The following is a 23,420-nucleotide window of genomic DNA, read 5'->3' on the forward strand; positions in this document are numbered from 1 at the left end:
ATCAATCCAGAAAGAATCAAAAATTGTTTGAGGACAAGAAGAAATACAAAATTGAGTCAGCTTTGCTCTTTTCTCAGCTGCTTAAAAGTCCATATTAGCAAATACAGCTAAAAGATGCCAACTCTTTTAAGCCTGTATTTCTAGTCATTTCCCATTGACCACTTTGGAATTTTGTATGTTATGTTTTATGGATAGCATTCTGCTTCACTGTGTAGTATGTCTGAATGACCTGAACAGTTCTCATTCATCACTTGATTCTACTCCATGGTGAAAGAAATACCAGTAAGAGGAACCGTCAGAACACTATCACATGCATCACAAAGTCGCAGAACTTTCTAAGTCACAAGATGGCAAAGACATCGATTCTGCCTTGAACCAAAGTTTATGGCGTATCATTGATAGAAATTAGTGGAAATGGCTACGAAAGTAAAAGTTAAGGTGAATCATCTGAGCTGACTTGACTTGTTGAATCCAATACAACCTTTATCTTAAATCTCCTTGCTAACAAATTTAGTGATGATAATCCTTTTATACTACTACTTAGCAAGTTAATAAAGGCATGGTACTCATGAGAAGCTAATCTCATTTAATGGGGGGCACAGAATGGCATACAGTTTCTATACAGTTCTGTCAATATTCCCTAGTATCAATCTATACCTTCTTTGCTAGTCAACACCAGCTTATTCCAAAAGAGCTCATGGTAATGAAAAATGCCAAACTCCCTTGACCTTAAAAGAAAATTAAGCCCAGTGTCCATCCCCCCGTTCCCCCTCTGGGGTGTAAGGTTAGTGTAAACCCACAGTGTAACAGTGTATTGCTTTATGGAGGGGCTGTGGTTGGGAGGGAGACACCATGGTGAGGAACGAATCAATTAAAGTAACACAAGTATAGGAAGCAGTGAGATAGTAATACACGAAATGGATAACTGCAGTCATTTTCGTAGAGGACTCGACTCGTGGAAGAAGAACTTTGGTGCTGCAAAAACATCTGTATGAAGTAGAAATTGGTTTCAATAACATTAGTAGAGAATATGTTCTAGAAAGTGGAGGTAACTGGATGCAAAATCCTGGTAGCAGTTGAATAGAACAGTCCCAGATGGCTAGGCTGAGGCCAACACCTAATGAGGACAAAAGCCCTGTCTGTGCGGAATTTTGGATGATACCTGGAGAAATATTACACTGTGCATAAAGCAAATTGAATTGTTTTCACAAGTGTTGTAAAGTTTCATATAGTAAAAGGTTTTTTCTACATGCACTTCAATTTCACAGCAAGAGTGGCATAGGATACCTAAATGCAGAAGAGAGCATTCATGCAAGATATCTAACTCCTTGATATAATAATGCATACAAATCAAAATGATTACACTATCATTACATCTAGGGCTTTCTGCAACTACAAGGTGGTGGTTATGGAAAGCATGGCCCTTGGTATCAATATCTAAAAAGCAGTCACCACCTTCTTCTGTGTGTGTTCTCTTTTTGCATTTTTTCTTCATTTTTCTTAATCAACTCTGCTGTTGTTGCTGCTTCTTAGCAAAACTGGTAAAAACAAAATTGTAATCATTGAACATAGCTCTCTGGCAATCAAGACGCTTAAAACCTTCAATCTTCTGGGGCGAAGAAAGCACTGTGCAACATTTAGAACTCTGATTTACAAACAGGGTGGTCACAATTTTCCTGGCTTGAAGACTTCCATAAGTTTCCTGATCAGGTCATCATAGGAGGTCTGACTTAACCTCCTAACAAAGCTAACATGAGAAAATTCTGGTTCTGGAGTGATGTGAATAGTCCAGTAAGTTCCATCCGATTTCATTTCATTCATTGAATACCCACAAGGATTGAACAGTGTGGCATCAATGACAGAACCTGGTATCAGGTCACAAATTCCACTCCCACGAGTGACATCCTTTGCAGTAACACCATCTTTCATGTAGAACTGGTCCATAACGCTGGGTCAAGCTCACTCATCAGAATTTCCAGGGTTTGATCTGGCTGATTGATTACCTGACTTTCTGGGAAATCCAAAGTATACAAGTACCAACAATCAGAATTCATGCGTCGCATACAATATGCGGCTCCATCTGGGAAAATTGCATTAAGAAACTCTGTTTCTTCCTGGAAATTCCTGTGTGGGTACCCTTGGTGAGAAGGCTTTGTGAAATTCTTACCAGAATAAAAGAAGCTTTGAATTGAGTCAAACCCACTGTAATCCCTAGCAAGCTTCAACAGGGGAACCAGTGCTTTCAGCAAGAACGTGGTACCACATGTCTTCAAAATGAAATGTTTCTTGGAGACAAACATGCTACTCTCACTGAGTACATAAGCTTCCTGCTTGTCAGTTTTTGTCATACTTATGATTGAACATTGCACATCCTTCAAAAGTATGTCCCACTCGGATCTTGGGATGGTGCGAAGATCCCCGGATCCTTGGTTTGCGTCGGGTTGCTGCCTGGAGAACCAAACCTCCAGCAGCTTCTCGGTCCTTTCGAAAAAATGTGCATCTTCCATCACCGTGAGACTAGCGAATGACCAACAATTACAGAAAATCAACTAAATTAAATCTCTTCTCCCGCCGCTGCCGCCACCGCTGCGGATTGTTCCAGCTGTGTTACTAAAGTTCAGGTTCCTTTTTTGCTATAATTTTATATTAACTTTTTTAAAAAAAGGGTTAACAAAATTTTCCCGGCTTTTTTTCTTTTCTTTTTTTGGTGAGCGAAAGTTGAACGTGAGTCTGTTGGAAATAGGGGCGGATACAGCTCAGTCTCTTGTAGTCCGCTGTTTCCCCGTTAAAGAGAGTGGAGCGAGCGCTAGCTAATGTCGCCAGCCATACTGTGGGAGCTAAAGAAAGACTTTTAGAATCAGAAAAATAACTATTGCTCAGCCATTCAACTTAAAGATATTTAAGTGTTTTAGTTGGCTTATGATCTGATTGTCAAAGTTTAAAACATATTTTAGTTAAAAGAATTTTAAAGCAATTTCCTCTACCCACCTTGAGATTGATATATTCTTTTCTATTCTCCTGGAGTGGTATTTAAAACAATTGGATTTGAGGTGCGTGGACCTAGAGTCTGTCAAACAGAGTGAAGTAAGTCAGAAAGAGAAAAACAAATACTGTATGCTAACACATATATATGGAATAATAAAAAAAAAAAAGGTTCTGATGAACCTAGGGGCAGGACAGGAATAAAGACACAGACGTAGAGAATGGACTTGAGGACACTTGAGGGGGAAGGGTAAGATGGGACGAAGTGAGAGATCAGTACTGACATATATACACTACCAAATGTAAAATAGCTAGCTAGCGGGAAGCAGCCGCAGAGCACAGGGAGATCAGCTCGGCGCTTTGTGTCCACATAGAGGGGTGGGATAGGGAGGGTGGGACGGAGGCACAAGAGGGAGGGGATATGGGGATATATGTATATGTATAGCTAATTCACTTTGTTATACAGCAGAAACTAACACACCATTGTAAAGCACTTATACTCCAATAAAGATGTTAAAAAAAAAAAAGGGCTTCCCTGGTGGTGCAGTGGCTAAGAATCTGCCTGCCAATGCAGGGGACATGGGTTCGAGCCCTGGTCCAGGAAAGTCCCACATGCCGTGGAGCAACTAAGCCTGTGCGCCACAGATACTGAGCCTGCACTCTAGAGCCCGTGAGCCACAACTACTGAGCCCACATGCCACAACTGCTGAAGCCCACATGCCTAGAGCCTGTGCTCCGCAACAAGAGAAGCCACCACAGTGAGAAGCCTGCTCACTGCAACGAAGAGTAGCCCTCGCTTGCCGCAACTAGAGAAAGCCCGCACGCAGCAATGAAGACCCATCATAGCCATAAATAAATAAATAAATAAATAAATAAATAAATTTATTAAAAACAAAAAACAATTGGATTTGATGTTACAATCATTCTGTCATTAGAACACTGGATCAAATAGTCCTATCATTTCATTTGCTTCACAGATGATCACCAAAAAATACTCTTGTCATCAAGGCCTTATAGGTATCTGTGGGGTTTTGTCCACCTGGTGCGGAGTTGGCAAGTTAAACAAAGGAAAGCACACAGTGGTGAGTAATGAGTTTGTTTATGGTATTTGTATTGTGGTTGAAGCAGATAAATGGCTAGAGAATAATATTTACTTCCACTGACTGGGAATAGACACTGTGGCACGTAGACTTCTGTGAATTCTGCTGGGGCTAGCTACTGGGTCAGCCCCCATCTCTCTAGGAGGTGGAGGTTATGATCTTTTTCAGAAGAGAGATTTGAAGTTCAGGGCTGTTAAGTAAACTATTCTGGGTGACAGAAATCTTGTGTTTCATTGAATTTCAGATGTCATCGGTTGTAAGACCCACTATGATTTTATGTACCACTAAGAAAACAAAAAGTACTCCTACAGCTGTAGCACAGTGATTATTTTATGCCTTAGAATTTTTATTGGAAAGGTTCTTATACTTATTTTGGCATTGATTTCGCTCCTACGTATCTCTTGTGCATATGTAGAAAGAAAACTAAAAAAGAAGTAAATTGGCTAAGGAATTTATAAAACTTCATTTCAGAGTGTGACTCTTATGAATGATTTTCCAACTTGAAGTCTGCAATATTCATGTTTTGCTGTGCAGGCTCGTCCTCTGTGCCATCCAGAGCATGGGTGATGCAGCATTTCCTAAAAGGTTCCTCCACAACTATCTCTAGAATTCCCTTCTGGGCCGTTCCACAAGTTTTATCCCTGTCTACAGGCAATGACAACTATGGCCAACGATTGCTGGGCGGCAGCGATTCTAAGATGTATTTTGATTTCAGAAATATTATAATGTGGGTAAAGATGCGTCTTTAGATTCAAACCGAGGTCTGTCTCTCTCTTATCCTGGACACGAAGGAGGCTTTTGTCTTCTGGTTCCAGAAGTTGATGTTTTACTCCAAAGGGCAGGAGCAGGTGCTGGGTTGGATGTGTACTTCAACTTCTTCAGCTCCTTACCTGTCTCTCACTAGATCGCTCAGATCTCCTGTGTTCCCTTTCAAACCTCTGATGAAGTCATCTGGGTGAACCTTCGGGGGGAAAAGGAAAATCCAAACCCAGTAAAGAACTTGTTCTGGACTTGTTCCCTTTCAACCCTCCCTGGTGATTGCAGGGGAAGTTCTCTGGAGCACACAATTCCGTAAACATCGGCATTTCCAGGGTATGAAGATTCTGATACTCCATTCTGAGCAAAGAGGTTGGTTAAGAAAATTGTGATGTTTTCCAGGTGCCGAGGACAGTCGCTCTGAGGGATGGACTGTTCTGAATCTTCTTGGGATGCTTTAACTGGTGTTCGTAACCTAACGCTCGTAGCTAAGTTGGGCTGAAAATACCACAATCTGTTGGGGGAGAAAAAAGCCTCATGTCTGTAGGTTTTAGGGGATAATCTACATCATCATAACTCAATCTTAGCACATAATTCAATCTGCCTGGAGAGATGATCTCTTTGCCTAACACCCAGAAGGATAGGTCACACCCAAGATGCTCATGTTTTGTGCATGAAAATGCATCTGTATATATTTTCCATTTTGCCATTTCCAGTTTTCTTTGACCGCCAGAGTTTGTTTGATTGTTTTATGTTTGGGCAGCTAGGGACTGAGATACCTTCTTTTCTGTTTGTTTCTCCAACTCTTTTTACAGTTTAACAAGTCAAATACAAAACTCAGGGGACTTCATAAGCCTCGTGATGGTGCTGTGAGTAGCATCGCATTATTGATTGCAAATACTGCATTGGAATGCCTCGGAAGAGCCCCAAACCAAAACTTGCAGACGCCTGAGGCTCTGAGCTTTCCAATTAGGCTGAAAGTTTCCCTTGATAACCAGTAGTGCTGAAGCTTTTAATATTGTTTTGGTCTATCCGTTCTCAGCAACGTTTTCTAGTTATGAAGGCCAGCGGATCACTTGATGTCAGCGAGGTAGCTCATCTGACCCACTTGCACGCTTTCTGATCAAATATGCTATCTGAAAAAAAAAAAAAGTCTTCAGCGTCACGTAAACTGATCATAATTGGGAGCAATTCTTCTTTCCCTTCTTCAATGCTATATCCTCCTGTGCAGCCTATTTTGCATCCAGAGATACATTTGAAAGTCGAAATCCCTTCGAGCTAAATATTCTAAACTGACAGAAGAATTTCTAGTGGCACACCAGCCTGGAGCCACGTTTTTATGAGGACATCACTTTCTATTTCTAAGCTTCAGTGTGCGCTCTTGCTTCCTCATTGCTGGGAGCCATGCCACATCAACTTGCTTCCCTCTCCGCTTTTAATGTTTTTTTAATGGAGTCCAGTTTTCCACCTAAGTTATGGCTAGCCTTCTGACGAACCATCAGACACCTAAGTAACCAGAATGGAGGTGTCCAGATGTGACATGGGGGGTAAAGGCAATGGTAAACTTTCATGCCTTTGAACAAAAGCATCTTCAAAGAATTCATTTTTACCTGGCTTCTGGGTTTGCCATAAGGCTAAAGGGGGCTTAAGAACAACAATTAAACAATTAATATGTGATCTGAAGTCTTTTCTTGTAAGCCACAAGCTAAAGTAATCATTTCTCAATCTGGCTGCTTTGGTGACTGTGTTGCCTGAACAGTGAAATAGCAACACTGCTGCATTTTTTTCTCAAGCACAGAATTGCTTGTGGAGCACTGAAGTTAGTTAGCTGACGGAATAAAAGCAAGCATGCTTTGCAGGTAGCTGGTCATTTGGAAGAACTTAAGAAAATAATTGTAAATTACAATGAGTGATGAATCATTGCAGATGCAAATTCATCAAGGAAGGTGGCATTTCTGTGATAAAGGAAGAAGTATATGTTCTTGAAAGTCAGCAATTTGGATGGCTTTATCTCTACGACTTGGAAGACATTTGCAGAACATTTGGTAATTAAATATGCCCTCAGCTGAGAAATAATGCTCCGGGTTGTCCTGCAGGTAAGTAGAAGGTAAGTGTTCTCTCTGTACCTGGGTTTTAAGAGTTCTGCTTGGAATCACGTGGGTGTTCCAGGTGTATACAATCTATACAATAATATGAGTAAATGTCCTGGCTAAGAAACAGGCAGAATTCATCTTCCTAGATTCACAACAGCTGAGTCTTTCTTGGGATTCAAGCTCAATACCTTCCCCTCCCCCACGAAGCCTTCTTATCCACATTAGCCCACTTTGTGTCATTATCTTCCTTTATTTTTATTTCACCAATCATTGTCTGAAATGACTGTCTTCATTTGTTTGCTGGTTTGTTGATGCCTCTGCCTGGTAGAAAATCGCTCATTGAGAGCGGGATGTTGTTACCTGTCTCCTTCACCACTGATTCCCCAGATCCTAGAAGCAGTGCCTGGTACATTGCAGGTCTTCAATAAGTAATGAATGAATGAATGAAAGCAGAATTCTGACTACAGTATAGCTCCGAAGAGAGTTATAGAACATTGGATGGCTCAGAAGCTGGGTATGAGATATGGCTGTATATGATGTCTAAAATGTAGTCTAATGAGGTCAGGGATTTTCTTCTTCTTTTTCTTTTGGCCGCGTCCTGCAGCTTGTGGAATCTTAGTTCCCCGACCAGGGACTGAATCCGGGCCACCATAGTGAAAGCACAGAGTCCTAACCACTGGACAGCCAGGGAATTCCCAGGAATTTTCTTCATACTTGAAAAAAATCCCTACAACATCAGGCACAGCGTCTGATATCTTATACTGTTGGAGGTGGGTTAATGCAGAGGTCTTGGGGAGATGACCTGGTGTTTCATTCATTCCAGGGCTGTTATAGGGGATGTGCTGGGAGGGAGGGGGTTCCTCTCAGAGTGCTCACTGACTGGGGGGGGGGGTCCCAGGGATAAGACACCCCCAATAACAATTTACCTGGATTGACAGAGACCATCCTCTCCAGTGTGGAAATTCCTTGAACAAAGCTTGAAATTCCTTGAATAAAGCCTTTTTCCTTGGACAAAGGATAGATAAGTATTTTAGCAATTGATTAATATTTTGGGTGCTTTCAGTTAAACCAGTCCTTGCCGCCTTTTACATCGGTAAAAACTGTTCTTGCCAAAAAAGCAGTTTGGCTGACGGAGTCTGATATTCATTAGAAAGATTAGTAACTTAAAGAAAAGTACTCCTTTGAATTTGATGTATTTTACAGGAAGGGGCCTAGTTTGATGTTGCCCAGCTTAACTTTTCATCCAAATTGCCCTTGAGGAATGTTTTTTAATCTGATGCATTTTTATCCCTATCTTCTGAAGTGGCATTTTTTTTTTTTAAATGGGAGGATAGAGTAACATGGAAAGCAGCTTTTATTCACTCCAAGGACAACAAACGCACATACAACCAAGGGCGGGCAGAGTTAGTCTCTGGGTACATATATTAGCCTAAGGGTGTCATGGGTGCCTGTGTATTACTCAGGAAACTCTTTAAAAATAATTACCTTGCGATTAGTATCTGATGCCAATGGTATATTTTCACTTTAAAAGTCAGAGGTCTTTATTTCCTTGAGACAATGAATGAACTTCTTTTCACCTTGTTCTTGGCTGCTTTTCTTCCTTTATCTTAATATAGCCACACTCACCCAGACACGCACGCTGGCCGACTGCCCCCTGCCAATGGTAGATTTTCCAGTGAAACAGTTTCTCTTCATATTATAATTCCAGTCTAGTCAAATTAGAAATACCTACTTATCTCCCTTTTATATTTAAGGTGTATATTCTCCTCCAGGTGGTGTATAAACAGAAAAATGGTATTAACATTTTCTTATGGATGCTATCTAATGCTTCCGTTGGGTCCAGCTACCAACAGAAGCCATCTGGAGGATGAGCTTACAAGTTTAACTAAATGTGGGAAACAGAGGCACAATAGCACTCTTCCCAGCTAAAGCTCATTAATAAAATTTTGGTCACGTTCAAAGGCTTCAAAAATGAGTTTGGGGGGCAATTTTGGGTCCAGCCTTTAAGCACCAACCACTGCCTGTCTCTCCTGTCTCTCTCGTCACTTCAGCAGCTCCAAGAGGACAGTGGATAATGTATGGCTGGTGGCAATGACTGCATTGTAAACCACATATGGAAAAGCCGTAATAGACGGCTTTAATGTTAAAAAGCCACAGCCCACCAATCCAAAGTCAGAGTGACGGGTTAGGAATTGTCAGTCTATCGTTATTGGCTTTTCAAAAATAAGGAGCTGGGACTTCCCTGGCGGTCCAGTGGTTAAGGCTCCGTGCTTCCACTGCAGGGAGTGCGGCTTCGATTGATCCCTCGTCAGGGAACCAAGATCCCGCATGCCATGGGGTGCCACCCAAAAAATAAAAATAAAAAATAAGGAGCTAATGAAATCTGCTTCTAGGGAGGGACATATATGTTAACGGACTATTTTGGAAAAAAAATTTATGTAAGTGCCCCACAGTATTGGACTTATTTGAAGTATTTCATACCTGTTTTCTAAAATAGAGACGTGCAGGAAAAAAAAAAGGGCGTGCCTGGGAAGCTGGTAGGGTTCTCAGAAGGTAAGGTACCGCCTGCTAGAATTTGTCGTTAAAGTGTTTCATTATGTTTCGCCCTGAAAAACAGGTGAGAGAGGGAAGAACCTGGAACAAGGGAGAAGGGAGGAAGAAGGATGGGGACCAGGAATATGGCCAAACTGGATTCTCCTCTGTAACTGGGGAGGAAAGACTTCCCTTAAGAAGCTTGCATGTCATATTTAACTGGTTCCTTCGTATAACATCTTGACTTAATAAAGAGACTAGCAAACGGAAAAGAAAAGAAAAATGAAAGAAAAAATCCGCAACAAGACAATAAAAAGTCTCCTCCTCACACCCACCACAGTGGGAGTTTTTCCTTTGTGCCTGGTGGCTTATCCCACTGAAACTCATCAGTTTTTGCTTTTATGCTGGAAATGCCCAAAAAACATTTGAAGCTTGCTAGCCGCCCCTTGGGGTGAGAAGTTTTCACAACGTGTCTCCAGGGAAGCCCAGGGGGCCAGGGTAGGGGAAGAGGTGTCCTTCTCTCCCTCGTGGGGGAACAAAGGACAGAACCTCAAAGTTCTTGCCCCAGTGTGTGACCTCGGGGCCGAAGGCAAAACATTTTGTCTCTGGGTCCTAATGATATAAGCTCCCCCAGCTCTGCAACTGTGCTCTATGATGTGACCGGAAAGCTTTGATGGAATTACTATTGCCTCCTCTTTCTCTGCCCAGCCATTTATTATTCTGTATATTTTCAGGAGCTGTGGGAAACTTTCATAACCAAGCCTAAGCCAGGCGAAAACTTGTCCTATTTGGAATTTGTAATGAAGTCAAAACATGGCCTGGATTTTCTGAAAGGCTCCTTTGGTGGCCTGTGACAGCCCTAGGGCACAATCAGACAGGGCTGGAGAGGGCCTGGGAGCAGATTTTGTTACCAAGAATAGGACAGAACAATATTTGCCTCCAAAACACTAGGGCTGCTATTTACCTTCTCAGCTGGAAGAAGGGAGAGATAAATGCAGATTTCACATAAAGTGCAAATACCAATTCTTTCATTTGTAATTTTCAGGATTTTTTTTTTCCCCTTAGCTCCCTCTAAACAAAAGGTTAGGGAGAATTTTTAGCATATTTGATTTCCTGGCCTAAGGGAAGAAATTCTTTATTTCAGAACTTTTGACCCCCAAAGAGCTGTTACTTTGCCTGAAAGGCTGAATAAAAATTGTTAGACATTTAAAGCAATTGTGGGTTTTGAGACTGCTTTCTTTTGTGCACTGTGCCTGTTGGTGTGTGTCGGATTGCAGGGAAATACTATGAAAAACCAAGTTTCGCTCGGTTTGGATGGAAAACTTCGCCTACTTTTCAGAAGCTCTCGCAAATTATTTACTGGCTTAAACCCGATCCCTCAAAAGGAGCCTCAGTCCCTAACAAAAGTGGTAAGTGGTAAGATGTAGTTCCTAATTTTTATTTAAGTCAAAGGTTAATAGTACAAGGGCGTTTGGTCCCTGAGTGTTTCAAGTTAATGTTTATTTTTTACCATCGTTTAAAGAATTTCCTAAGGCCCTTATTTCGCTGCTGAAAGCAGAGTAAGAGAACTCAGATTTCATGCCCCCAGGCTTGAATAAAGGAATAAAAACAGCACAACATTTGCATCTACTTAACAATCTCAGTTCTAAGAGCCCCTTCACAGTGAGAGGGGAAAACCGTATCTCGAGGTGAAATGAAGCTATTCGGAGATATTTGCCAAAAACACAATTCAGAGGAAGATAATCATTGTCAGAAATGACCTAGGAATTCAAGGCCTTATGATTGAAAACACAAAGCTGAGGAAGGTGCATTCTCTTGCTTCCCCGCCTGCCCAGATATCAATGAATATCAGCTAAAGGTGGCTGAAGAACCAATTTCATGCATCTACTGTACGAGGAAATGAACTGAGCCGAGGGCAAAAATAGAATTATACAAATGTTATTATAGACTAGCTTGCTTCTGTCCTAGTTTAATTCAAATTTTAGTGCTGCAGGCTTGGCTTCAGGCATTAGCCTTCCTGAATAAATCAACATTTGCTTACATCTAAATTATTAGGGGAGCATGTGACTTTGTTTATTGTATAAATTATACGCAAGGTTAAAGCATTAACTGTTCAACTGGTTTTGTTCAGTCACCTCACCAACCCTCCCCCGCCCCAGTCAGCTCTCCCCCAAATAGGAAAGAAAAATCTGAAATTACGATTTTTTTTAGACAAACGCAATAACAGAGCCGCAAAGCCTTGTGAACCTGAGGTTGTCGGCTAAAGGTGGGATGGGAGACAATGGTTAGAAAGAAGGAAAGAAAGGAGCCCAAGAAATTGTTCACAAGAGCCCTGAGAGAGTGTCTGCACAGAGTGAAACCGTGACATGGTAAATAATCGGTTAAGTTGATTAAGACAGCCAACCAAATGGGATAATTTAATATAAAACTCAGAAAGACTTTTGGCTAGGGTTTCAGTAGGCAAGGAATTTCAAACTATATGGCAATGTTGGACAAACATTTTTATTGCCTTTATCTATTAGAAGAGAAAGTTAAACATAGATCCTCTGGAAAATGCATTTAAGAACAGGTTTTTTTGTTTTTGTTTTTTGTCTCTGTACATCACTGTGAATGCTTCCTGAAAGCTCATTCGTACATGTTTGGGAAATAAGGATGGAGCTTAATAATTAGACAATTTGACTTTCTAAGTATTTAGACAAACTAGGTACCAGGTGTGTTCTGCTTTGAGAACATTCAGTTTAAATGAATATCGAGGGTTCAAAGTAGACAAACCAGAGGCAATTATTTGCTTTACAAAAGGTTCTTCTTTCTATAAGATCATCCACAGTAGGCTTCCCACAGTAATAAATTAATTTACAAAATTGTAAATTGAATTCAATAGAAAGATTAAATCTAGTCTTTTCCGTCAATGTGTGTGTATGTGTTTCTTTCTCAAAACTCCTTCTAGAAACACTGCAAGTCAGAAGATTTTTGCATAGAATGATCCTCTGTCATAAATGATTCAAACGTAAGGTATGCTCAAGAGGAGAATCAATTTCCCATTCGGCCAACTCCTGATTCTTTCTGTTTGTATCCTAAATTGGGCTTTGAGATCTTGGGCAGTGGCTCTCCAAATGTGATCAGTGGGCCATCGTCCACAGAATCACCCAGGTGTGGAGCCCAAGAATCTGCCGTGTAACAAATGTCCATATGATTGGGATGTACAGAAACTAACATTTGAGAGCTTCTTTTGCAGGACCTAATATGGAAGCCAACAATACCGCTCTATCTACTCTTTATTTCATGCGGTTTGCATCCTCTCCTCTTCATGATGTCCCGGAGCTCAGCCCAAACTAAAACGGGCTCCCAACTGTAAGACCTCCCAATCCCTGACCTTCTTTGCTTGGTCAAAGGCATCTTTGAAGCATACTTATTCACTCCGTAGTAGATCCTGATTTGTACTGAGACAGTAAGCCTATGAAAAATCGCCACACATAACTACAATTCTATTTGAAATAATTTATCAGATGTAAAACTAAAATTGCTTTCCACCTAATCAGTATTTTTAAGAATTAGCTTAAATTTTTTAATACAATTTTTAAAGGTTACACTCCATTTACAGTTATTACAAAATATTGGCTATATTCCCCATGATGTACAATACATCCTTGTTGCCTATCTTACACCCAATTGTTTGTACTTCTCACTCCCCCACCCCTATGTTACCCGCCACCTCCGGTAACCACTAGCTTGTTCTCTGTACCTGTTAAGTCTGCTTAAGAAATAGCTTTTTAATAGCAGCATATCAGAGTGGAGAAAGTAGAGACTTCGGAATCAGACAATCCTGGTTTCAAATCGGTTTCATTTTCACCTTTATGGGATGTTTGGCAAAACTTGAATGTCTCTGAGCTCAGTTTCTTTGCCTGTGATGTGGGAATAATACATTGTAAATAGGCTGGGTTGGAGAGAAAAATGAACAATATGCAAGAAGTGCTTGGGATAGATAATAATTATTATCATTCACCATTTACAAATAGCTGTCGAACTCACAAGTGGTGCACATGAAAAGGAGAAGCAGTGGAGAGCTGGGACACTCATTGCTGCTGAGGAAATATTGGGGAATTCCCGAGGTGCACAGAAAACTGCTGAAAACTGATCAGTTCCTGCCCAAACCTGGGGCCTGTAAGGCCTCTCCCAGAGTTCCTTCTGGGAGGAGACAGAGAGAGAAAGAATGTGTAGGAATTACAGAGGGAAGCCATCCCAGATAACTGCTACAGCTAGTATTTTCCCAGAGACTCTGTGTTGGAAGACAGCAAATTTACCTAGAAATTCATGTGATGAAAACTTTGTACAGGAAATGAGAACTTTGGGCCCCTGAAGACAGAGGGGCTAATAATTCTCTAGTATTTAGTGTAAATTTTTTCATAAAAGAGATGTAACAGAGTAGGATACAGAAAAGCCTCAGCAGGTGAAATAGACTTCAGATGATGAAATGAGAATAGAATACAGGGAAAGGCAAAAAAGACCTGGCTTAGGGTTTCACCAGTTCCCTAACTGAGCACCTCTGAATACCGGTAACAATAATGATGATGACAACTTTCTAGTGGCCTAATCGGGTGGAACAGGTGACAGTCACAGTCACAGAATGGTATCTTTATTCCTGCTTAGAGATATTATACTATATATTTTCAAGTGTGTTAAATCATTTGACCATCATATCAAGCCTGTGAACTTGGTTTTATTTTTAGCCTCATGGTCCTGCGAATATCGTGGGAAGTGTTTATATCCTGAGTCATGAAAAACACCCGTTGGATCCCACATTGTGTGTGAAATATGTCTCCATGACAGAGATTTGTTTTTTGCCCAATTTCCACTTACTATTTTTAAGGTAAAATGATAATCCAAGTTCCCTTTGGGAAACCACGCATTCTCAGGCCACATGGTTTAAAAGGTATCATATCCAACCCTAGCAGCAGGGGTGGGTGCTGACTGGCCTAAAGAGATCAGCATGCTACTTTCTCCTTGGTTACAGCGATGGGTTCACCCACTGGCTGTGTGACCCAATCAGAGCTACGTACAATGAGACTGTTGTTCTTTCCCAAGGGACCTGAACCTGGAAACACGTGGACTGACGCTACTGTTACCACCTTGCTAACATATGTAGACCCAGAATTAGGCTATTGAGTGGAAGAATGCAGAGCCCAGTTGAGAGATGGGCAAAAGTGGGTCTTGATGACAACAATGGAGCCTAAATCGAACCATTCTGGACTTTTTAATTAAGTGAGCCCATAAATTCTCTTGTGGCTTAAGCCAATTTTGGTGGGTTGTTTTCTCATGTTCAACAGAAGAGCATCCGAAATGGGGAAGGATCCCTTTCTATGACCATTCTATGTCAGGGGAGTTATAGATAGAGCTTGTCCATTAAGAGGTTATTATGCAAAACAAGGACAAAAATGGAAAACTGGCACATTATGGGCAATTTTATACTTTGAGAAAATTTAAAGACGGTCTCCCCAACATAGAGCACATTCTGGAGAAGTTGCTAGTTACCTATTCTGACATTTGTTCTTCCCTCTTAAACTCCTGATTGTAACTGGTCATATGACCAACTTTTAAAAAAGACTGTCAGATGTCTTTGTGATTCAATGTGGCCATGGGACTAAACTCTAGCCAGTGGGATTTAATTTAGGCAGCTCCTCCAGGTAATTTTCTTAAAAGATAGCTGGCATGTACCCTTTGCCTTTTTTTCTTTCTTCATCCTGCTGCCTGAAATGTGGATGTGATAGCTGGAAATCTAACTACCATCTTGTACTGTGAGGCCGGGGCTCAAATGGCAGAGCTATGAGCTGAAAGGAGCCTGGGTCCCTAAGGACTTCGGGGAGCAAGCCATTTTACAGACGTCATTAGCCTACACCTGAATTTTTACTTGAGAAAGAAATAAACCTCTATCTTCTTTAAGTCACTGTTAGTGTCAAGCTTTCTCCTATTATTTCGTTTTTTAAAAAATTTATTTATTTATTATTTATTTTTGGCTATGTTGGGTCTTCGTTGCTGCGCGCGAGCTTTCTCTAGTTGCGGCGAACGGGGGCTACTCTTTGTTGCGGTGCGTGGGCTTCTCGTTGCAGTGGCTTCTCTTGCTGCTGAGCACAGGCTCTAGGCGTGTGGGCTTCACTAGTTGCAGCACACGGGCTCAGTAGTTGTGGCGCGCAGGCTGAGTAGATGTGGCTTGCGGGCTCTAGAGCACAGGCTCAGTAGTTGTGGCGCACGGGCTTAGTTGCTCCGCCGCATGTGGGATCTTCCCCGACCAGGACTCAAACCCATGTCCCCTGCATTGGCAGGCAGATTCTTAACCACTGCGCCACCAGGGAAGTCCCTCTCCTGTTATTTCTTGATGGTAGTTCTAAGAATATGTTTTATAAGAAACTAAATTATATTTTCAATCTCTTTTTGATTATCCATGAAACTGAAAATGAGTACAGTTAAAGTATGCAAAGTCCGTAATATGTTGATACAGTCTTTCAATATATATTATATAAATAATTGTAACCATATTCAAGTTAAGTTCAATGCAAGCCAAAAGGATTCAGTTCTTCCTATGTGCCCAGTGCTGTGCTAAGCCAATGGGGTTTGTCAATGATAAAGGTGTGAATGTAACACACACACATTTAATTTAGAGTCACAAACCAATTAAATCACATGTTCAAAGATAAAATTTTGAAGTATTTTAGGAAGGGAACGAGAAGCAAGGTGTTATGCATATTGCAGTTCGGACAAATGTTGTTTATAATGGTATAAACACTGCCTGAGAACCCCTGTCTCACAATAGCTGTGATTCAGATTCTGCAGGTATTTGTCAGGGCTGAAATTAATAAATTACATGGAAATCAATGGATTCAATTCTATTTGCCTCACAGAGGTACTTTACATTGCTGGGTGAATTTGAACAAGAGTAGATATTTTTCAGCTTTAAAATTGGGAAGCTTAATGAATGTCATGTAATCTATGAAGGATTTTAAAATAGTTTTCTTGAGTAATTTGTCCATAGTAGATAAATAAAATGTCTATTCCATGCTGAAAGATACTGAGGCAGAAAAAGAAAACGGAAGAAGACCATGGGGGTTGGCAGTGGGAAAAGTTGGGAATAGCATCTGTATCCCTTTAGCTTCGCGACTACTACACCTTCATAAATGGGTGTTAGTGGTGGATATGATTTGTTTGGTTGGTGAGTATTATTTTCCAAGGTGTGCTGGAATTTCTGGAAGAGTTAAGTGTACCGTCAGGTGTGAGTACTGCAGAGACATAAGAGGAGAACAAGACAATACAGATGTATCCATTTGCCATTGCTGTATGATGAACCACTGTAAAACTTAGAGGCTTAAGACAACGACCATCTATTTAGCATATGATTCTGGGTGTTGGCAATTTAGGCCAGGCTCAGTCTTGGTTGTCTTGGTTTACTCTTCCTCATGTGTCTATTGCAACACCTGGGTTGACCAGGTGGGTTTTCTGGAGGTTGGTTGACTCTCCTCCACCTGGTCTCTCATCCTCTCGAAGGCTATCATGAGCTGATTCCCACAACAGTGGCAGAGTGTCAGGAGCAGGCGGAAACACGTGAGGCCTCCTGAGGGTCCGTCTTGGTCTAGTCTTCTGTTACATCCACTGCATGCTTACTGGCCCAAGCCAACGACGAGGCTAGCCTGCTTGATGACAGGGGCTGCAAAGTCCAATTTCTAAAGGCAAGGATACAGGGCAGGGAGGAGTGTGGCCATTTCTCAATCAATTGACCAGAATGGACTCTGTTGAGGAGCTGAGGGAAGACAGGCTTTGATTTGTTGTTGAATGAGTGAGCAGAGAAGTAGGAAGAAAATAAAAAAGGACACAGGCAAGGGAAAAAGAAGGGCATCAAAGAGCAATGAGTGGTTAAAATGTGATATAAATAACAATAGGGAATTCCAGAAGACCCTTAAGCAAGGCAGAAATGTAGATGAAGCAGAGGGCATATATTAACATCCACAGAGTTATAGGGGACTTCTGGCGGAGGGCCTAGCAAGATAAGTAGAGCGTTTGCATCTCTGGGTTTCTGAGTTAATGATGCCAGCAGTCTCTGGACCAGCCAAATTGTGGTGGATTTATTATTTACATTATAACTGCATTTAAAAATGAAAACATATGTCTACATTCTCAATGCTTTGAAAATACCATTGAACGTGCTGTAGAATTTTATATCCAGTAACAGGATGCAATTTCCCTATCAAATAAAATTGCTGTTTGTTTTCTGTGCTCTATGTTATTATGGAAATTTCACAGTTTATCAGCTACAGTGAAGTCAGCTGAAATGAGTAGGCCCCTTAGACAGAGCTGTTTTCTCCCACCCCTCAAAATCCCATTCTCCTGTTTGTTTATTTATGCTAATATTGTTTTATGCTAATCATGCACTTCTGTTTGGTTTTGTTTTAATGCTATACAACCTGATTCACAGGAGAAAGGCAAATGTTCTGAAAGCTCTCTGGTGGAATTGACAGTGTACTGGAATAACTCCAGCAATGAAACATCTTGGTGGCGTCCTATCGTCTCACTTTCCTCCTCTTGCCGCTGTTGATAATGTATTTCTAAAACCAACAAATAAGAAGTTGCTTAGGGCCCAGTTAATTTTGCTGACTTCTGCAAAGTATGCCTGATTTTGTTCCTAGTGATTGTAAGAGTAATGGTTACTTATGGGGCAACCGGGCAATTTTGTGAGAAACCCCCTCTTCCAGGAGCAATTTACAGATGCTTCTTCTTTTTTTTACTGCAGTGTGACAACAGCAAGTACCCAAATCCTGTTAGCAAATAATGTGATTTCTGAGCTTGGGTTTTGGACTAACAGTGTTACAGGTTGTGTGTCACCAGCGATGAGATGAAGTTAATAGTCACATGTTTTGAAGACTGTACAGTGTTCGGGTCTGGTAATTCTTATTTTCTCTAAAAGTAGTCTTCAATCTTGTCCCCATTTTCTTGTTTGAATTTGTTGTCTCCCACTGGAGCAGGAGGGTAAGGCAAGGCGAGGAGAAATACCGTGGGATCGTCCTTCCCTGGTTAGGGGCCCAGAGGATGGTTATTTAACCTGGAAGTCTGAGAGAGTGTGTAGGGAAAATATTCAGAAATTGCCTACATACGTCAAATAATATTGAAAGAACAAATGAATGTTCCTGGTCACTTGTCTTTGTTGTAAAGCCTTGTCAGGTAATGCTTGTGCCTCACAGCCTGACCGGTGAGGTTAGTTTCTGCCTTTTTCTAGCTGCATGACTGTGGGCAGATATCTTAAACCTCCATCAGGTTCAGTTTAATAGTATCTTGTAACATTGTAGCAAAAATTAAATTTAGACAATTACGTGGTGCACCTGCTTGACACATAGGAAGAGCTCCGTGGCGGCATAATCATCATCATCATTGGCGTCACCATCTTCGTCATCAATCAGTCTCCTCACATCCGTTTCCTTATCCTGGCATTCAAGGCTGAAGTCCATCAATCTGGCTTCACTCCTTATGTGATGTTGACGAGTGGGTGCAAAGTACACAGCAGGAGCTTAACAAGCTCCTGAGAAACAAGAGAATGAATCCATCAATAACATCATACTTACAAGTGTGTGTTTGTGTGCGTGGGTGTTTCCTTAAAAGGAGAATTCAACCCCAATACATCCATAAGTACTTTTGATGACACACAAATGACTGGTCACCAGAGATTTCTTTGCATCAGGGATTTATTTATGTGTTTGTTTGAAAATCCTAAATGGAAACCGGATAACAAGGGAATCAAAGCCTGGTTGCTCTCAGGCATCCAGGCCCTCATTGCTTTATCTCCGTCTCATCTCCCAAGGCTGCCCTGGAGGAGGCCTCTCTGTGGAATCCCGAGGGCTGGAGGAGCCAGGGTGAAAACAATCGCCCTGAAGAATCATTAAAATGAATGTCTTTACTCTTTGCGGTTTGATTGTTTTAATAATGCTTTTTTTTTTTTTTTTTAAGGGCAATGTTCACAGCTCTAAATGGAATTTCAGGTAAAGTGTACATCGCATCATTCCAGAAATCTCAGTCACCACAACCTAGTGATAATGTGCCCTGTTTTCCAGGGAAAGAATCTAAGGGAAAATGAAAAATTATGAAGTGCAGAAAAACGCCAAGATTGTGTTCAATTTTACTGAAGTCTCTGACTTTCCACACTCTGGTCTCTAATCATCCTATTTCCCAAGACTTCCCGGAGTGTTATCTTCTTCCTCATTGGTGCGGTCTCCTTAGCACCCCTAATTATACCGTCTCCTCTTGCTTTCAGTGACCTCTCTTCTCTCCTTGTTTAAATCCAATACATCTTTCAAGTCCTGAGACAAATTTTATCTCTTCTAGGATATAGTTTCCTACTACTCTCTCCCTTATTTAGATCCACCCGGTGTAGCATTTAATTGTTTTGTGTTAGCTTTTTCTTCTTTAATAGGTCACGGTCTCCTTGAGGGCGAAGATTATGCTTTAGTCCCCCTTGTTTCTCACTCGGAGCCTCTCCAAGTGATAGATACATAGTAGGTGCTGATTAAATATTTGCTGATTGATTTCCTGCAAAGGGTTAGCTGCAAACTAAAGTGAAAGCACTAAACAAACCGAGGCAGTGATCGGACTCTCCCTTTGGGAAAACACTCTTCTGGGAATAGAAAAAAATTCTTCCAAGAGCCCGTCAGCTAATGTTCCTCTTTGAATGCCCTTCTAATGAGGTATCACGTGTGGGGTGAGAGCAGGGCTGCAGGAGGGGCTTTTCTCCTCTCCTGGAGGGTGTGGGGCTGGCTACTAAGGGAGGCACAGGGACTCTGGGGCCGCCCCCCGCATCTGAGTAGGAAGTAATAGAAAAATAATTGGAATGCTTGCACGTTGATGCCTGCATCCAAGTATGTGTAATGTACATCCTCACCCACAAACCAGGATGAAGAAGGGTTTAATTCTGATGACTTGCAGCTAGAGAAGAAGCGGGAGGGGATGAGAGAGAGAGAGAGAGAGAGGAAGTGAGTCCCTCTTCGGTGTTGATAATATTCTCTTCAGTGATTGAGCTTAGCGGTGGTGAAAGGTGACAGAATTAGCTCCAACCTCCTATGCCTGGCTTTTTCACAATTTACTGAGAGTTTAAAAACTTCTTTCTGGGGCAGACACTGGGGAGGGTGTCCCTAAGCAATTCTTTATAAGATTAAACCTTCCGGGCTCTAAAGAAGAGGATACAAATGAGAGACATTCTAACAGGATTGGGATGAAATGGGTGCAGGAGGAGGAAAGCTACTTCTTCCTCTTCTCTGAGAAAGCAAGGATGTGTGGCTGGAGGTCTATGTGAGCGCACACAATTTAGAGTTTGATCATGGTGAGGGGTGAGGTGCGTGCAATCAAAATCACTGCTACGAGCTGGTGCACACGTACTTCTGCTAGTGCAGCAATCGTACTATACTACATGGGGAATCTGGGAATTTGAGTCAGGGGATGATTGCCTTGTTTGAGATATTTGAGTATCTTTTAGTCATTCAGCTAAATATTCAATAAAAAGGGAAAGCCAGGCATCCTCAGGTCTCTGGAAATCAGTAATAACTTCCGACAGACGTAGACACCCACTCTAGCGTTAGGAGATGCTGGTGAAAATCCACATGACTTGGTTGTTCACTGGCTAACTTTTGGCAAGGGTTACCTGTGAAATCAATACAGATTGCTTATTTATAAGATGGAATGGTCCCTGCCATGAATATTATAATTCTTAAGTGGAATTTTATTCCCACTCTGGGCCCAAAATATTTCCTATTGAAAATTAATATTTTCAAGATAATTCCTTTGAAATGATAATGGAACACATGAAAAATTCACACACACACACACACACACACACAAAAGGCTTCTTTCCTTTTTATCTCCTCCTGAATCCTTGACTATTGCTTCTGCTTAACATCTCCGAGGGTGGTTTCTGTATCTCTTTCTGGGGAACTTTCTTGACCTCTTCAGATGAGTCTCATCCAGGGGTTCTTAGACGCTGTAACATCACATGTCCCACAGGCACATCGGGGGAGACTGTTCGGTGATACTAAGAGAGGAAAAGCAGATGAGGAAAAGAAATGACATCTCTGATGGAAAGACAAAGCCTGTGTACAGATGGTTGAATATGCAATAAGCTGCCTGCTGTTGCCCTTGGTTCCCAGGGGATGTTCGTTGCAGAGAAAATTCCAGGCGAAGTGCTGGTTTAGTTTTACCCACGCTCTCCTTGGCAGTTCAGCAGTGGATGGGTTGGGAAGGCCTCCAAGCGGAAAACACCCTTAGATGTGACTTTTCCTCACTGCCTACATTTGAGAAGGAAGAGGGCCAAGCAGAAAGGGATGGAGCTTAAAGAGTACAGTGCAAGGCTTCCCTGATGGCGCAGTGGTTGAGAATCTGCCTGCCAATGCAGGGAACACGGGTTCGAGCCCTGGTCTGGGAAGATCCCACATGCCGCGGAGCAACTAGGCCCGTGAGCCACAACTACTGAGCCTGCGCGTCTGGAGCCTGTGCTCCGCAACAGGAGAGGCCGCGATAGTGAGAGGCAAGTGCAACGCGATGAAGAGTGGACCCCACTTGCCACAACTAGAGAAAGCCCTCGCACAGAAACGAAGACCCAACACAGCCATAAATAAATAAAAAAAAAAAAAAAAAAAAAGAGTACAGTGCAGAGGAGAGATGGTGGGAGAGGGAACCCTGCCTCAGTCCTCTCCTATATGACTTCAAGAGTGCACTGATGTTGTGGTTCTCACGTGTGGTCTGGGGCCTCTGAAGATCCCCGAGACAATCTTGGGGGTCTATGAGGCCCTCCCTTTTCCAATGACCTATTTGTGTGAGGCTGGATTTTCTTCAAATCCATCAATTAAAACAACATATTGCAACAAACTGAATGCAGAGGCAGATATGAGAATCTAGTTATCTCTTATTAAGACAGACATTAACGAGATTTACAAGAATGTAAAACAGCATTACTCCACTCACTAATTTTTTTTTTGTTTCGGAAAATACATTTTTTTCAAATAAAATTTAGAAAATGCCATTTCTGTTATTTAGTGTCATTTATGTTAACATGTCACGGGTTTATTGTTTTTTTTAAAATAAACTACTACATGAATATTTACAAAATTTCTGCCCTGATTTCTAATATGGTCGGTATAGCTGGATATTACGCACATAAACCAAAGCTCTCTGGGGTTCTCAATATTGGGAAGAATGTAAAGGGATCCCGAGACCAAAGAGTTTGAGAACCGCTTCTCCAGGGAAGAGCTTATGTGTTCTGGGATTATGGCAGGGGCAGTGATCCTCAGAGGAGACAAATACATTTCAGGGACATGTTAATTGTAGAAAGATCAGTCCTTCCTCTCTAAACCAACACCTTGATTTTACTCTCAAGCACAAGTGTCCCAGGGGAGGTGCAGGAGGGACGTGTTCCAGGTAGTTTACTTTCTGGATCTTGCAGCCCTGTTGATCGCATCATACTCTTCCTTACTGACTTGAACACAATGGCACCACCTCTCTCTCATCTCCCTTTGTCCCGTGGTGTCTACATGAAGTGCTCCCCTCCTTTGTGCCATGTAAACAAGGAGGACGTGTGCTTGGTCCAGACGTTTATTCAAGAAATGAAAGCCAAGAGACTCATGTCTTGGTCTTGGTCCTCCAACTGGTTTCAGAATGAGCATGACTAATGTAATTGACAGATGAAATCATCCCTTAAAAATGAATAATTGTAGGTCATTTTGCTATGGGGTTATAAAGAAAAAGAGCTCTCCTTGTATGTCTGTACATTCCTGGCCACTGTAGTTTTCAGAGTGGAGCTGGAGAATTCCTCCCTCCATCGACTGCTGAGTAGGTGCTGGGATGCAGATGAAGCTGACCTTGGAGAGCATGGCCTTATTCTGTGGGCAAATGGGCTTGCAAATCCTGAAACTCAGGGTTTGCCAAACCTACCCATCCAGCG

General features: G+C 41.7%; 1 pseudogene; it reads right to left on the reverse strand.

Annotated features, from left to right (window-relative positions):
• Positions 1-1,504: 1,504 nt before the first annotated feature.
• Positions 1,505-2,507, reverse strand: LOC137776969 (S-adenosylmethionine decarboxylase proenzyme-like; annotated as a pseudogene).
• Positions 2,508-23,420: the final 20,913 nt, after the last annotated feature.

This window comes from Eschrichtius robustus, chromosome 14 (genome assembly GCF_028021215.1).
Source record: "Eschrichtius robustus isolate mEscRob2 chromosome 14, mEscRob2.pri, whole genome shotgun sequence".
Classification (NCBI taxonomy): domain Eukaryota; kingdom Metazoa; phylum Chordata; class Mammalia; order Artiodactyla; family Eschrichtiidae; genus Eschrichtius; species Eschrichtius robustus.